Source organism: Phodopus roborovskii, unplaced genomic scaffold, assembly GCF_943737965.1.
Source record: "Phodopus roborovskii unplaced genomic scaffold, PHOROB, whole genome shotgun sequence".
In the NCBI taxonomy this organism is placed as follows: Eukaryota; Metazoa; Chordata; class Mammalia; order Rodentia; family Cricetidae; genus Phodopus; species Phodopus roborovskii.
This window is the reverse complement of record NW_026126461.1, coordinates 7,878,413-7,894,132: the sequence shown is the minus strand read 5'-3', so window position 1 is coordinate 7,894,132 and position 15,720 is coordinate 7,878,413.

The following is a 15,720-nucleotide window of genomic DNA, read 5'->3' as shown; positions in this document are numbered from 1 at the left end:
TTCTTGTCCTTGATGTGTTTACTCAATGTCCCTTTTGTTTCTGTTAAATTGACTGTTCTTTGCTCAGGCTGCTAATTATTTTCATATAAAAGAATGCATGCCATCTGTTATCTGGCATTAGAAGCTAACATAGGCTAATGATATCTATTATTTATGCCATGTTTTGTTTTGTTGCTTGTAAACCATTGCAATTCCTCAATTCTAAGAAAGTGCCTATAGTAGGCTGTTGGATAATTTCTGGAGTTAGGAACTGTGTTGCCTTTTCTGATTAAAAAGAAAAAGAATGGCCTTAGAGGAACCTGTTCTGGTGAGATGCAAGCTGCAGAGTTTAGTGCCTGGTAGAACTCTATGTGCAATAGGAAAGGACATGCATTTGTGACCACCACTAACTATAGGAATGTGGTTTATGATGATTTCATAATTTTCCCTTGTACCCATCAGTATGAACAACTGATTAGATAAAAAGAACTTATAATGAATGTATTGTAGCTTTTAATTCCGAAAACAAAATGTCCTTCTTTAAATTATGTCAGTAGTATCTCCTAAATCTCAAACTAGGGCTGAGAGATGATTTTCCTACTGCTACAGCAAGGAAAATTCCTACAACTTTATTAACTTCCCTATCCACACTCTCTATCATTACTGATGAAATGAACCAATTAAATATTAAAGGAAGTAAAATGTAAATATGAACAAAAGTTAAAACTCTTTTAATTCTTCAGAAAAATAATAACAATAGAGTAGTTTCTCAGAAGACTACATTTTCGTGTTTCAATATATTTCTCCTTTTCTTTTTTTCCTTTCTTTCTACCTTTTCTTTTCTTTCTTTCTTTCTTTTTGGAAACAGGGTGTCACTGTGCAACCCTGGCTATTTTGAAACTAACTATATAGGCTAAACTGGCTGTGAACTCACAGAGTTTTACCTGCCTCTGACGCTTGAGTTTTAGAAATAAAATTGTTTGTCACTATGCCTCAGAAAGATATATTTCTTAGGAAGGTTTTACTGCTGACTATGGAGATAAATTTTCTCCAACTTATATCCTGATGTGTCTTTCAAAATATTAAGGACATAAACTAAAAACAGGTTAGTAAAAACAAAGTAAAATATATAAACAGAATGATAATAAATTGAAGATCTATGGACAGCAAAGAAAACAACAATAGAACAGAAATAAATGCCTATAAAATACTAGGAAATAGTTATAAAGTATACATGTAACGAAGTTGATATATGAGGTTACATTATTAAGCCATAAGAATTCAAATAATTTACATTTAATCCTTGGTGAAGCTGCTGGGCATGGTGGTGTATATCTATGATTCCTGAAGTCTCAGGCAAGAGAATCTGGAGTTCAAGACCATCCTATGCTTCTTATTGAGTTTGAAAGCAACTTGGTCTATGTGAGTCCTAGTCATTCATACACACACACACACACACACACACACACACACACACACACAAACAAATAGTCTTCTGCTAGAGATCTAAAACAGCATTACTTAAAAGGTGATACACAAATGGCCAACAAATATTTAGGATAAATGTATTGTTAATCATCAGAAAGATTAAAACCAAAACTATAAAGAAATTGCATCTAATTGCAGTGACAATGAAATTACTAAGAGCATAGAAGAACTAGAGACATGGCTTATTGGTTAAAACCACTTGCTGCTCTTACACAGGACCTGAGTTTGATTTTAGAACCTAATTGGTTGGTTGGGTGGCTATTATCCATCTGTAACTCCAGTTCAAGGAGATCAATAGCCCTTTTATGCATAGGCACCTACTCAAAACACACACACACACACACACACACACACACACACACACCGAGAGGGGGGGGAAGGAGGGACAGTGAGACAGAGAGATAGAATAAATTAAAAGGAAATATGGCTAACATGTTGGCAACAATAATGGAAAAGTATCTTGAACGTGGTTTGTTGGAATGAAATTAGTAAATCCATTATAGGAAACACGAATATTCTCAATAAAATATATCCTTAATTGTAATATCATTACTAGGTATGTATCCAAAAAAGTGAAATGAGTATGCTGAAACATCTGCATACCATGTTCATTGATTTAAAATAGCCAAGTATAGAAGGAATGGAGTGCCCCTCATCTGAAAAGGTATTAAGAGATTGTGATCTAAATACAAGGCAGAAAATAATACTCATCCATAAGACAGCCACAGGAGAATAAATGCCATGGAATCTGACTGTCATTGGTTCAAAAAGCCTTGCTCTCCTAAAGAGGAACAGGAAGTGTGATGTGAGAGTATAGCTGTGTCTCCTAGAAATAACAAAGAATACACACCCATGGGGTCTCATCAGTATTGCTGCCTCAATAAGGCCTGAACAAGGATGACTTCAATACATATGCGAACATGGTAGATGGCATTGGTGTCTAAATTCAAGAAAAGGTCTCTAGGCAACAATGAATGCTGAGAGTAAGAAAATGGTTTTTACCTGGGAGGAGTCACCAGTATATTATGTAATTCTAAATGGCCAGACCTGAAAATTTATACATATAAACAACATACAGATTGAGAAGGTAGCATTCATTCATTTTGGAAAACGTGTGTGTGTGTGTGTGTGTGTGTGTGTGTGTGTGTGTGTGTGTGTATCAAAGAACTAGAAGTCATGAAATTGAGAAGAGAGGTCAAGAGAGGACATTTGGGAAGGAGTGAAGAGAGGAAAGGGGAGGAGGATGATGTAACTGTATTTAGTTTAAAATAATTTTTAAATAAGGTTTACCTGAAGCAATTGGTTTGCAAAGTCTGGAGAGAGTAGAGGGCTGAGAGGGTGAGAAATATTCTCTTATGCTATTAAACAAAGGATCAACCACAAGGAAGGACTATGGGCTAGCTGTGTGTCTGTAAAGACTAGAAGGCAATGTGTAGAATGCTTACACCTCAAAGGAATACTAAATATTGGAGTTAGATATACTTAACCTAATATAAATAGTATACAATTTGGGCATATATTGCAATATTCCTGATCATTTCAGTGAAACTGGTAAATTATATCCTTTTGTATCAGTTGTAGATAAATTTTGCTTAAATAAAAAAAAAATTAAGTCTTTGCATTTGATCTTCAAAACATCTCCTTTATGGATTAAACATAATAAAAAGACATATTTTTTGTGGTGCTTTCACTGTATAAGTATCCTCAATTCAAACATGAATATTAACAAGCATTAATAATATCTCTTAACAATTAGCTAGTAGGTACATACTAGAAATATATAAATGTCAAGTATAATTTATTATTCAAAATTTCCATGCTAATTTTTCTTCATTTTATTAAATTTTGAATATTCTTCACAGATAACACTGTATAAGAATGTATAAGTCAAGAAAACACACATAATCAACTAACCTGGGCTCATAGGGCCTCAGAGTGAATGAACCGATACCCAAGAACCCTGCATGGGACTGACCTAGGTTCTGCATATATGTTACAGTTGTGTAGCTTGGTCTTATTGTGGGACTCCTAACAGTGGACAGAGGGACTGTCTCCAACTCTTTTACTGATTTTGGGACCCTATTCCTCATACTGGGTCACCTTGCCCAGCTTAACACACAGGGAGGTGCTTAGTCTTACTGCAACATGATATGCCTTGTTTTGTTTATACTAATGGGAGACCTGTCCTGTCCTAAACAGAAATGGAGACGTTTAGTTGTATGTGGGAACAGAGGGACAGTGGGGAGGAGGGACTGAGAAGAGAGGAAGGAGTGGAAATTGTGCCTAGCATGTAAAAAAAAAAATGTAGTAACCAATGACTTTCCAAGTGTACTTAAGAGCCAATTACCAAGACAGAACGTATGCTCAGAGCTGGAAACTTGCCCAATATCCAAGGCTAGCTAAGTCATGAATCTTGAAAGAGAACTTATAATCTCCACTTTAGTAAATGAGAATAATATCTAATTACATTATAAACAATTGTCTTTATCCCCATACATGCGTAATGCTTGGCCCTCATCAAGGAAATTTTTCTTGCGATGCAAGAAGAAACTTATAGAAAATTACCACTAATCAAAATGCAGAGCTGTGGATTCCAGTCCCAACAGTCACATCTACAATGCAATACTCATAACAAAGGCTCAAGAATCATTGTAGAAGATGATGAAAAAGTGTAAGAACTAGAGGATCAACAAAAATTCTGTAAGATTGTGTCTTTTCGGAATGTCCAAAGCTGAACCCATAAATCTCACTAAAACCAACATGACTGCTAAACATCAGCTGATCAAGAACACCCACAGACATGCTAATGTATATGAAAGTCCACATAACTTCAGCCATACACAAAGAACTATAGACAACTACAGGATTCTGAAGGCAGGAGACTGGTTCTTCCCTAGGGAAAAGTGCAGCAACTGATTATCCACTTCCAAATTGACAACCCTAAAAACATGCATATAAATAACACTGTGCAGACTGAACAGATTATATTTGTGTATTTAGGAATTTATAAACATATATGCATTTATATAGCTGCAATTAATGAACTTAGAAGAGATGGAGTGATTGTAAAGGTTTGGAGGGAGGAAAGAGGAAATGTGGTGATACATTATTCATGATTTATTAAAGCTCACTTGAGGGTACAGAATGCAAAGCTAGCCACAAGCCATAGAGCCAGGCAGTGGTGATACATACATTTAATCCCAGCAGTCATTACTGTCACAGAGCCAGGAGGTGGTGGCTCACACCTTTAATCCCAGGTGTCAGGAGACAGGCAGATGGATCTCTGATAGTTCAAGGCCACACTGAGCTCCATCAAATTGATCTAGTCCTAAAGAGAAACAGCTCACAAAAAGGTTATCTCAGCACTTGGGATCACATGACTTTAATCCCAGCACTAGGGAGGTTTAAAAGGAAAAAGCAAAGAGATTTATTCTCCTGTAATTACTACAATCTTGAAAAAAATAAAAACTGTCTAAATATGTAATATTTTTTTAATTTTTTGACTCCATGTCTTTAATTTTCTATGCATTTTAAATTATTTTAAATAATGTATTGTACCTAATCTGATAGTTTTGCAGTACGTGTTTTACCTTTAAATGAATCATGCCAGCTTAGAAACATTTAGGTGGCTCTGAGGCAAACTAGATCCAGGATTTGGTTTCATTTGTTATTTAATAAATGTCGCTATTGTTACACATTTTTCTCTCAATTGTCTGAACATGTTGGCTGGTACTGGTGGCTTACTTAGTAGATAAGGGCACGTGCTCCTATAAGATATACATGTTCATATCTGTAATCCCAGAACAAAAACAAGGCTTAGCTGCATTGGCCTGGACCCCCAGCACTACTGGGGACAGAGTTTTGATGGGGTTCACTAGCTGCTAACCTAGCCAAAGTTTGGTGGAATAACTGTCAAAGGAACTAGGCAGAGTAATAGACAAGAACCCTAGTGTCCTCCTCTGCCCCAACAAGCACTGATATAGACACACACACACACGCACATGCACACACACACACAAAGCATATATATACACACACATACCCATCCATGTGTTACATACTTTCACACATAAATAAAACACAGGAAAAAGAAGGTTGTATTTGTTACATTTATTTATTTGCTGGTTTGTTTATTTATTGTTTTGATATTGGGGACTATTGGTGGCACTAATGTTTTCATAGCACCTAGAACTATATGGGGCCTGGGTTGATTATTTTGATTATTTCAATCTGGGCTTTGGGTTATTTTTTAATTATTCAGCACCTTGAATTTTTCAAATTACTTCTCAATGAAAGTTATTCAGTCATTTTTATTGTATTTTACTTCTCCTACCCTTCCTCAGACTATCCACTTGTTTAAAAAAAATCATCATTCCTTATTTTACTTCAAAAAGAAAACTAAAAGAATAAATGCACATTTAAAAGAATGCAACTCAATCCAAATTAATGTATTTCAGATTTTCTCAAGGGCATGCTAATACATACTTTTTAACTTTAAGCAATATTACAACCAAGTCACATATAGTTATGTCATTTTAAGACAAGCTCTGTTAAAAATTAATTCCCCAGTGGCTCTCTACCAAGTCATTGTTTTAGTAGATGGAACATCAGAAAGGAATGTGAACACTTCTTCCATGGTCCAGGAAGGCATACTTATCAAACCAGAAAGCAATAACTTTGGATATTATTAATGAAAGACAAAAAAAAAAGCAAATCCTGCCAGAGAAACTGTAAAATGACTTATTTCTAAGGCAGTATATCTTCCTTTTCTTATTTTCTTTAGCATGCCTCATATGTCATAGGACCAGTTGATTAAAGGAAGGGCTGGAAGCCACATTGCTGAAACCTAATTCAAGCCTGGACTTTTATTGATGCACTTAATCTTGATTCACTTGTTTTATTCTGAGATGTGTGCAATTTCTCTGAGTGCATATTTCTGAGAATAATTCCCTTTAGGAATTTATCAATCATGAAAACAACGTTAAAAGTTAACAGTGAAAGGAAAACAAATGTGTACCTCGATATGCTTTTATTCTGTATATCTGGTTTTATTTCAACCATATACTTTTTACCTTATCTCAAAGGATACCTAAAGTAAAGCAGTTAGCTTTAGCAAATAGTAAGTAGCTTACCCTGTTTTCGTAAGTAGTTTAATATATTAAGTGAATCTGTGTACACGTTTTAATCTCCAATTAAATAATGAGTGTGGGAAGACTCTACAATGAAAACAGAGTATCTGTCCTTTGTTTATCCGAAGAAGCAAGTTGTGTTCATAGAATAAACTGACTCATTCACATTCACCTTCCTGTTCTGCAGAATACTACAATGACAATATTGTGAGGAGGAGGAGCAGAGGGAGGAGGAGCAGGAGGAGGAGGGAACGAAGGACAAAGGGAAGAGGACAATGCTGACTGCAGCATGGAGGCTGTGAAACTCTGTAAAACCTTCTTTATCATTGTATTACCCATTCTATTTTCTCCAACACTATAAAATTTAGAGGATGATACCAAGGAACTCGAGAAAGCATATGTTAAAATAACATAATGATTCTACCCCCTATTAACGCACGCAAGCAATCTAGTCAGGAAACATAGATATGCACACCCGAGCAAGAAAATGCCCTTTCATTAGCTGTAATCTAGTGAGGAAAACGTGCCTCACCAGATTCCCTTCAAAGTGCTTGCTAATGTCCATTGCTGTTTTTCATCAAGCATTTTTGTCTTTCTTAAGACAAAACCAAAAAGGCTAAACCACTTACTTTTCAAAAAAAACACAAGAAAATTAGATTTTCAATATTTTGGCAATAAATAAATAAATAAATAAATAAATAGTACAAAATCACCTCACTTGGTTAACAGAAGGTTTTTTTTATTTCTTCGAGAATATAATTACATCACATTTTTCTTCCCTTTCCTTCCACTAAGCCCTCCCATGTAGTCCCTCACCCTCTTCTTTTTTAAAATTCTTGTTACATGTATATGCATAGTATATTATATACAGATAGTATTAAATATTGCAAATTTCCTAAAATTTTTATATATGGATATTCAGAATTCTGAATTCTGGCCCTGCTCCTGGAAGGACCAAACTGACAACTGGGTTTTCAGAAAGCAATGTAGTTTTCTGTGGTTTCATGATTGTTCAGTTACCTGACTGGATACTTAAAATATATCACAAGTATGATTATATGTATACTTTATAATTTTGCATTAGAATATTATCTTAAGTTGTGTTACTTTTTTATGCTGCAATTGTTTTACTATGTGAAGCTGTGATTCTTTGCTTGTCTAAAACACCATATGTCCCTAATAAATAATGGAAAGAATAAACATTTTTTAAAGAACTAAAAAAGAATGATAAGACAGTATAGAAATACATTCTTTCTGAGGAAATACACAATATTTGCACATAGAAGAGTGTAAAATATTTAAATTAACTTGTTAGGTTGACATGAAAAAGTAAAAGGAATAAAAAACAGCTATGTTTTAAAGTTTACTGCTAATGTAATTTTATGATTTTTTCTTTTTAAGGATTTAGTTAATTTTAATTGTGTAAGATGCCATGTACCAAATTTAATGTTTATTTTTTTAAACATAGATGTGATAATTCCCTATTTGTTGTAAAAATTTTGTTTTCCTTAAATTTTAATCTGGTAAAAGTGGTTTTTCAATCTTACAATGTCCCAGAAAATAGGCTACTTATCATTGCAATATTTCCTACTTCCTAAATTCACCTAGACTCATGTTAACACATTTTTTCCAGTTTACATTTTCACACACCTGAAATTCTGATTAATACTCTGTAATGCCTTGAAATTTTACTATAATTCATTATATTATGGAAAGTCAGTTTCATTCGATGTAATAACTAAAAAATTGGTGGAGATTTTTCAAATTATTGGAAATTTGAAGTGTCATCAGGCAGTTTCAGCGACCTACAGGGACTGAATTCTCTGTTTCACTCAATGTGGCATGAAATAAAATAAATTAAAAGGCTGCTTGTCACTTGTCTCTTTAGAATAATGACTATCCTATATTCCTAAATTCTGAAATTAACATTTGAGGAACCTTAGTGGTCTGTTCTTCTCAAGTGTAATGTTACTAGTTAATCTGAGCAGTTCTGAGAAAATCATGATGGTTGATAACCTCATATGTATTATTACACTATAAAATAAGAAATATAGACAAAAGATATATATCTTGTACATGAACTCTTGTGTTCCATAATTTAACAAGTAACAAATAAATTCAGAATCATAGATAGAATTCTCTTTTATACTTACAAATGTATTTTGGGCAAAGAGAAGCTATGTTGACATATTCATGGTCATACACAATTGTGAGACATATGTCTATCTGCTAAAAAAGTCATTACTTGGTATTAATGATAATATATGTAAAATAATTTCTGTCTTGGAAAGATGGGATAATAACTCTGTTTTGAGCTCCATAATTTCAAGTGGAAACAGATAGTCTAATACAAATGTGAATGGATGTCAGACCATATTCCTTAGACAAGAAGTAGAGATACCAGAGTAAGAATTCATCCTTTTATTTTATCTTTTTTTCATTTCTGTGTTGCAATTTTATTTCTTGAGTCCATTCTAATTTAAGATAGCAGTTTAAGAGAACTCAAGACTTTCTGATGTTATTTGAAATAACTTGTTTCACCTGGGACATTGATTGATTACTACATACTTTTAGGCAAATAGGTGGCGTAGTAACAAGTTTATTGCCTACTTCAATTTCGCTGACAAGAAATCATAAATATGATACCAACAATTGTAAGTGAAAGTTTAAAAGTTTCTTGAAGTATTGTGAGAATGTTTATTTGCATGAATGCAGCTTCATTTCTTTGATTTCTCCCATGTAAAGTCTCCCAGGATTCTACAAGGAAATTCTCAGCTTAGAGTTCTAGCAATGACCAATACACAGCCTGATGTGGCCATCTCCTATGACCAGAATGGTGCCTAGCTCAGTTGTCATCAGAGAGGTGTCATCCAGGGACTGATGGAGGCAAATGCAGATCCACAGCCAAACATTATTCGGAGTTCAGTAATCGTGCAGAGAAGGAGGAGAAAGGGTTGGTAAGCCAGAGTAGACAAGGACGACACAAGAAAACTCACAAAGACTGAACCAACATCAGGTCCCTGCAAGGGACTGACCTAGGCCCTCTGTACATCTGTTACTGTTGTGCAGCTTGGTCTGCTTGTAGATTCCTGACAGTGGGAACAGGTGATGTCTCTGACCCTTTTACAAGCTTTTGGGACCACTTTCCTCATGTTGGATTGCTTTGCCCAGCCTTAACCTATGAGATTCGTCTTACTGGCTCTCAAATAAACCACACATGGAGTCTAATTATAAGTTATGAATACCCGGCCTTAGTTTGGCTTGTTGTTAGTTTTTCTTATCTTAAATTAACCCATCTGTCTTTTCCCTCTGGGCTTCTAGCTTTCTTCCTTCTGCATATCTTACTTTCCTCCTTACTCTGTGGCTGGCTGGGTTGCTGGTTGGCTGGTTCCTGACATCCTCATCTCCCTGTTCGCTTGCTGCTCTTCTCCTTGTTTCTCCTTCTATTTATCCTCTCTGCCTGCCAGCCCCACCTATTGGCCTTCCAGCTCTTTATTAGGTCATCAGGTGTTTTAGACAGTTAGCACAGCTTCACAGAGTTAAGCAAATGCAGCATAAACAAAAGTCACACACCTTAAAATAATATTCAACAACACTAACATGAGGACATGTCACCAAAACCTCATAGTGAAGAAACACATTTGACATGGTATTAGATAGAAGGGATTATGGTGAGATCTCAAAGTATATTGGACATCTGATTGTTTTTCTTTCTGACGTTTTAGTTTCTGGTATTGATGATGCTTGTATAACTTTGATTTTAGTTCAGATTCCTGAGTTAACCAATTTTATTTGATGGAGGGAGTTAAGGTCATAGCCTCAAAACATGCCTCTATTATATCTACTTATGACATTCACCTCTGTGTTTCAAATAATTATAAATCGGCTTCAACATTTCCTTAGTACATATAAACAGTTCATTTTGTAACCTCACATGGGTTTGTATATAAGAAGTCTATATTTGGATGTCACACCAAATTTTAGAAAATTCAAACAAAAGAATCACTGGGTTTCAATAACAACGAAAATAGCGTTCCTAGGACACCTCTGCCAGACAGGTGAAGGGGTTCCACTAATCACACCTCCCTGTCACTCACTCTCACATCTGTTCCTTTAAGGTCTTCATAGTTAACATACCTTGAATCGCCTGGTGTAGAATTGTTATTTGTCCACTCTGACCTTATTTAAATTCAAACTTCCTGTCAGCAGATTCTTTGGACCACAGTAACACCAATATCTGTGGTATATAGTGCCTGCTGATGGATGCCTGTAAGTATTTAGAGAATGAGTAAACATTCCTAAATGTTGTTGAAGGTTGTAGAGAAAATAATGCACATCATATGAACAGACACATCTATTTTGACAGACTGCTTCTATAAACAGATTTAAGAGAAGCAAAACATACATTCAGAATGTGACAACTGTAATTCAGCGTATGCCTTTCAGTTTCATAAACGACCTTTTAAATACCAGCATATGTATTTGTAATCAGTGGAGATTGGTATCTGAAAGACCCTGTAAAAGGAGATTGTACTTTGAAAGGAGCCATGTGTTGTCAACCAACTTGAGAGTGTTACATTTTACATAATGTAACAATTTCAGTAATGCAGTATTTTCTATAATGACTGTTTGGAACTCCCATTTAACTGCTTATTTTTCGTAGATGATAAACTTCTAGAGTAAAGTCTTTTCCTAGCATGACCCTATTGCAAATACAGGAATATGAAATCTGAAATTTTCCAGGTGAAAAAGTAAAGAGAAGGATAGTAATACAAGGTAGTATGGAGAAAAAAATGAAAATTTTACATCCAGTGTTTGTTAACACATGTATAAAAGACACATGTGGTCTCTACATATGCTCGTGCATGTGTGCATATCCTCACATCCATGCGCGCGCGTGCGCGCACACACACACACACACACACACATACACACACATGTGCTAATACACACAGACACATTCATGTATACACATAAAAATGGAGAAAACACGTACAATCCTACTTGTGTAATATAATACAAAAGTAATAAACATGTACAGATAATTACAATCTGTCTCAAGATAGATTTGATTATGAGTGAAAGCCATGTGGTATAACACTTATAAACTAACATGGTTTCTAACTTTGTGGCTTTTCACTTTTTCAATAGGAGACATTGAATTTAGTCATGTTTCCATGTGAAAGCTGCTATATGTTCGTGTGTGTGTGTGTGTGTGTGTGTGTGTGTGTGTGTACATGATCTGGAATGTCTAGCAGGCAAGATTATATATATATATACATATATATATATATATTTAAATTCATTTTTCCAACTGAAGTAGGAGCAGAACATTTAAGTAAGCACAGACTAAATTATTGGCTCCATTATTTATTTAAATTAAAATAATATTCTTAAAACTCATTAGTTTTAAAATGTAATTGAAATATTGTAACTGAATGTTAATTTATTCTCTCAGTAGCTTGAAAAATAATTGCTCTTTTTCATATTACCCATATATGCTAACTTAATTGAAAATCATAACTGATACCAATTATTTACTTGCAGATTTAAATAAGCAAACTTTGTATTTTTTCTGAAAATTAAGAGTTTATTATTTTTACAATGAGCTGCCATATAAAATTTTAGAATCATCAAGCTTGTAAAGAATGTTAAAGGCACTGTCTCCAACACCATCAACCAACTAACCAAAAAGTACCATATGTTTACTAATTAATTTAAAAAACTGATTCCCCTTTTAGCTAAAAATTAATATTAACCATTGTACAGACAATGGACATAGCAGTCCAGTCATTTACTGAAGACACCTGAAGTATCTTCTAGTCTCACATGTGCAACACACACACACACTCACACACACATTCACACACACGCACACACACACACTCACACACAGACACATACACACACTCACATACACACACATACACGCAAACACACACACATACACACACACTCACACACATACACACATACATACACACACACACACACTTTTTCATACACATTCAACCAGACACACAGACATATACCCATTTCTTCATACTCATAAAACAGAAAAAAATAAAACCACCCAGGCAGTCCTACTTATTTAATATAATACACAAATAATAAGCTTATTTGAATCAATACTTTCTCTCAATTTAAGTTTGAATATGATAAGAAGGTCATACAGAATCCACTTGCAGGTCTTCCAGTGCATACTGTTTCCCTTGTACAAAACCATATATTTCTCATCTTTTTGTTGGTCAATGACATTTGTTGTCAGGCATGAAAACATAGGAGATCTAATTTCCATATATATATATATATATATATATATATGTATGTATGTATGTATGTATGTATTTGAAACAGGGTTTCTCTGTGGCTTTGGAGGCTGCCCTGGAACTAGCTCTTGTAAACCAGGCTGGTCTCGAACTCAGAGTTCCACCTGCCTCTGCTTCCTGAGTGCTGGGATAAAGGCACACACCACCATTTCTTTCTTTCCCTTTTTCTTTCTTTCTTTCTTTCTTTCTTTCTTTTTTTCTTTCTTTCTTTCTTCAATGATTTGAAGTTCTGGTCATATATGTCTTTCACCAGCTTGGTTAGAGTTACCCCCAAGATATTTTATATTGTTTGTGGCTACTATGAAGGGGTCTGTGTCCATGATTTCTTTTACAGCCCATTTATCATTCGTATATTAGAGGTCTATTAATTTTTTCAATTAATCTTGTATTCAGGCACTTCACTGATGGTGTTTATTAGATGTAGGAGTTTCTTGGTAGAGTTTTTGAGGTGGTTTATTCATACTGTCATGTAATCTGCAAATAATGATACTTTGATTTCTTCTTTTTCAATCTGTATTCTCTGGATCACTTTTTGCTGTATTATTGCTTTAGAACTTGTAGCTAGATATGGACAAAGTAGACAGGTTTATATTTTTCTGGTTTTAGTGGAATTGCTTTGACTTTCTCTCCATTTAATTTTATGTTGACTCTTGCCTTGCTGTATATGGATTTTTATTATATTTGTGTGTATTCATTGTATCCCTAATCTCTCCAAAACTTTTATCATGAAGGGATGTTGGATTTTGTCACAGGTGTTTTGGGCATCTAATGAGCTGATCATGTATTTTTTTTCTTTCAATTTATTTATATGGTGGATTTCACTGACAGAATATTTTTTATGGTGAACTATACTTGCATATATATCTAGGATGAAGTTCATATGATCATTGTGGATGTTCTTTTTGATGTATTGTTAGATTTGGTTTGCCAGTATTTTGTTGAGTGTTTTTGCATTAATGTTTATGAGGGAAATTAATCTTTAATTCTCTTTCTTTGTTGAGTATTTGTGTGGTTTGGATTCCAGGGTAACTGTGGCCACACAAAAAGATTTTGGCAATGTTCCTTCTGTTTCTATTTTGTGGGATAAATTTGAAGACTACTAGTATTAGCTCTTCTTTGGAAGTTTGATAGAGTTCTGCACTATTTGGCTCTGGGTTTTTCTTGGTTGGGAGTCTTTCAATGTCTTTCTATTTACTAAGGTTTGTTTAAATTTTGTACGTGATCTTGGTCTAAGTCTAAGCAGATCAAAGGCCTCAACATAAATCTAATTACACTGAAACTGATAGAAGAGAAAACAGGAAGTAGCCTTGAACACATTGGCCCAGGAAACAACTTCCTGAATAGAATAACACCAGTAGTACAGACACTAAGATCAACAATTAATATATGGGACCTCATGAAACTAAACAGTTTCTGTAAGGCAAGGACACTGTTAACAAGACAAAACAAAATTGGGAAAGATTTTCAGAGACCCATTGAGCTATTCTTGGGGAGTCCTACAGCGGTGAGAGAGGATGTACTATAGGAACCAGGGGATCAGGAACATTGTAGGAAAACCCACAGGAATGGCTAGCCTGTCTCATAGGAACTCAGAGTCTGAAGCAACAACCATGGAGCCTGCAATGGACCGATGCAGGCCCTATGCATATATGTAACAGTTGTGTAGCTTTGTCTATTTATGGGACTGCTGGCAATGGGAGCAGGGGTTTTCCCTGGTACTTTGGCTTGCTCTTGGGAACCTATTTCTCATGCTGGATTGCACTGTCCAGCCTGAATACTGGGGAGGTGCCATGCTTTGCTGATTCCTCTGGGAAGCTTGCCCCCTTCTGAGAAGATACAGAAGAGGGGTGGATTGTGGGAGTGTGGGGGGAAGTGGGAAGAGAGAATGGAGGGAAGGCTGTAATCTGGATGTAAAATAAATTAATTCATAAAATTTAAGAAGTCTGTGAAATGATCATCCTTAAACACTAGTATGCTTATTTTCACCTTGATTTGTTAATAACTTATTAGTAACACAGAAAGAATAGTCCTAGTCCTTGGCATATTCTTTTCCATTTATGTGAACTTTCACTGTTTGCTGGAAGCTGGGTGAAACCTGAGATATTAACCTGCCCTTTGTTAACTGTGAAAGATTAGTTTCTAAATTCCTGAAATGTAGGCACCCAGATCACTTTACAAACAAACAAACAAAGATAAGTCAGGACATAATGAAGTCTAGAGTGGCCTTTATTTATTTATTTATTTATTTATTTAAATGTTATTAGGTTTACTACCTGTGGTGTTACAGAAAAACATCCTTAAAAACATGGATGAACTCAGAACTTGATTGAGTCTGCTTCTCTAACGCTACTCTGATGATATCATCAAACAGGATTTACTGTAACTACAAAATCTGTTCAGCATTGCCTCTGGCTGCCATCTGTTTATATATGCTTGTGTTTTTCTCCTAAAAAATCAGGCCTGACCTCCAATACATCTGCAGTATGATGACTTGCAAGCAGCTCTATAGGAGCCACATTAATTACTTCCAAAGAGTTAGTATGCTCCAAACATTCTTAACAGTTTTAAGCATTTTAATACTTTATAATAGAAGTAAGTGGTGGTACATTGCCATCCAGTTGACTTAAGTATATTATAGGCTCTTACATATCCACGGTGACATTGTCAAGCAGAAAAGTATGACTGGTGCAAACCTATACATACCTATGCAAACATCTCACTCCAGTTGCATATTTCATAGGCTCTTTCAGTAATAGTGTTGCATAACATACTTTGCCTCAATTTTTTAAAATTTT